Consider the following 2479-nt stretch of genomic DNA (forward strand, 5'->3'; position numbering starts at 1 on the left):
GGAATGAAGTGGGCGGGCATCGGGAGGCCACTATGGCACGGGGCAAGCACTATGGGCAGTCTATCTGAAGTGTACCTGGCGTATAAGACGACCCCCCACTTGGAGGCATATTTTTCAGGGCCAAAAAATCGTCTTATACGCCGGCAAATACGGTAGTTTAAAAATAATAATCCTTTGAAAAGCAAGGCAAATAATCATGTTGCTTATAAGGGAGGGGAAAAAGCAGGCTTATCCTAGACTTCCCTGTAGCAACACTTATTGAAAGAAGCAATGCCTAAAGAGTCCTCAGGAAAAATAAGTGTCATCCACACATCTTATACCCAGCCAAACCATGGTTTATTTAAAATGGCACACTGATCCCTAGATGGTTTGGCTAAGTGGATAGAGCATCAGCCTGTGGACTAAAGGTTTCCTCCGCAGCCTGGGCCCTGGTAGGGACTCGTGCAGAGGCAACCAATCAGTGTGTTTCCCTCTCTCTTCCACTCTCTCTAGAAATCAATGGAGCCCTAACCGGTTTGGCTCAATGGATAGAGTGTCAGCCTGCGGACTGAAGGGTCCCAGGTTTGATTCCAGTCAAGGGTACATGCCTGGACCCTGCAGGCTTGATTCCCAGTGTGGGGCATGCAGGAGGCAGCTGACTAGTGGTTCTCTCTCATCATTGATGTTTCTGTCTCTCTCTCCCTCTCCCTTCCTCTCTGAAATCAATAAAAATATTTTTTTAAAAATCAATGGAAAAATATTCTCGAGTGAGGATTAACAAACTAAAAAATATAAATAAATTAGTTAAATGGCACACTGAGACATTTTTGAATATGCAAGAATTCAAGAAATATTGTTTCTATGAGCCTTCTTTGAAGTAACTACTAGAGGATGAACTTAGTCAACCAAGTGATGAATGAGAAATCTATAGCAAAAAGAGGTCTACATAGAGTGCAAGAGAAGGCAAAGCAAATATACTAATTTCATTATTTGTTCATATTATGATATAGATAAAATAATGCCTAAGAAATGAAGATTAAATGTGTAAGTTATAAAGTCACCCACTAAAACAAAAATATTAGCCAATTTTTCAGAAAAATACATATCACCACATTTTTAAAGTTTTAAAAGAATCTATAAAATAAGTCATCTAAAATAGGTTCCTAGACCCAATTCCAACCTGAGGGTAGAGGAAGGCTTCCCTAACACTAACAAACAATTCTCAGACACAAGAAGGGTGTCCAAAAGTTCAATTTAATTCTGACACTATCTACCGGATGTAGCACCAGATTCCACACTTTAAGAATTCATTCTTAGGAGACTTTGTCTCTCCCCCACCATCCCCGGACACACACACACACACACACACACACACACACACACACACCCAACCACGGAATCTGTACTCAGATGCTATGCTAGCGGCAAGCCCAGGCTCTTACCTAATGCTTCTGATCAGCTGGCTATAAGTCAGAAATTCCAACAACCCACCTCTCACTCAGAATACCAAGTGTAAGTTGAGGTTTTTACCTGTACTTCTGATCTTTGGGCTGTAAATCAGAGGTTCCCACAACCCCCTCCTTGGGTTCAATTAATTTGCTAGACCAGCTCACAGAACTCAGAGAAACATGTTACTTACTAGATCACCAGTTAATTATAAAAGGATAGAACTGAGGAACACCCAGATGGAAGAGATGCATAGGGTAAGGTCTGTGGAGCTTCCATGTCCTCTCTGGGCATGCCACTCACCCAGCACCTTCAAGTGTGCATCAATTCAGAAGTTCTCAGAACCCTCATTTTGGGTTTTCATGGAGACTTCATTACACAGGTATGATTGACTAAATCATTGACTATTGGCAATTGATTCACCCTCCAGGCAATTTCCTTTGGCCAAAGGTCAGGGGTGGGGATGTGGAGGTAGGGAGTAGGACTAAAAATTTCAACTCTGTAATCACATGGTTAGTTCTGGAAACCAGCCCTCAACCTTAAGTGCTTTCCAAAGGTTACCTCATTAACATAACAAAAGACACCTTTTTTTACTCTTGAAACGTACAATTCCAAGGGTTTTGTGAATGGAAAACCAAATATATATTTCTTTTTTAAAAATTTTTTTAATGAATGTTTCCCACTCTATGCTTTATATATTTTATTGATTGCTTTACAGAGAGGAAGGGAGAGGGATAGAGAGTCTGAAACATCGATGAGAGAGAAACATTGATCAGCTGCCTCCTGCACACCCCCCGCTGGGGATGTGCCCTCAACCAAGGTACATGCCCTTGACTGGAATCGAACCTGGGACCCTTCAGTCCGCAGGCCAATGCTTTATCCACTGAGCCAAACCATTCAGGGCCCAAATATATATTTCTTATAAATCACAAAAAAGTAATCATATAAAATAATCTGTAATCAATTTGATAAAATATATAAGGACCAAACTACTTTTCCAAGATATATTTTTTAGTGATTTCTTTTCTTTTTAAGAGAAAGAAGAAGAGAGGGA

The sequence above is a fragment of the Myotis davidii genome, unplaced genomic scaffold, assembly GCF_000327345.1.
Source record: "Myotis davidii unplaced genomic scaffold, ASM32734v1 scaffold46, whole genome shotgun sequence".
NCBI classification, from domain to species: Eukaryota; Metazoa; Chordata; class Mammalia; order Chiroptera; family Vespertilionidae; genus Myotis; species Myotis davidii.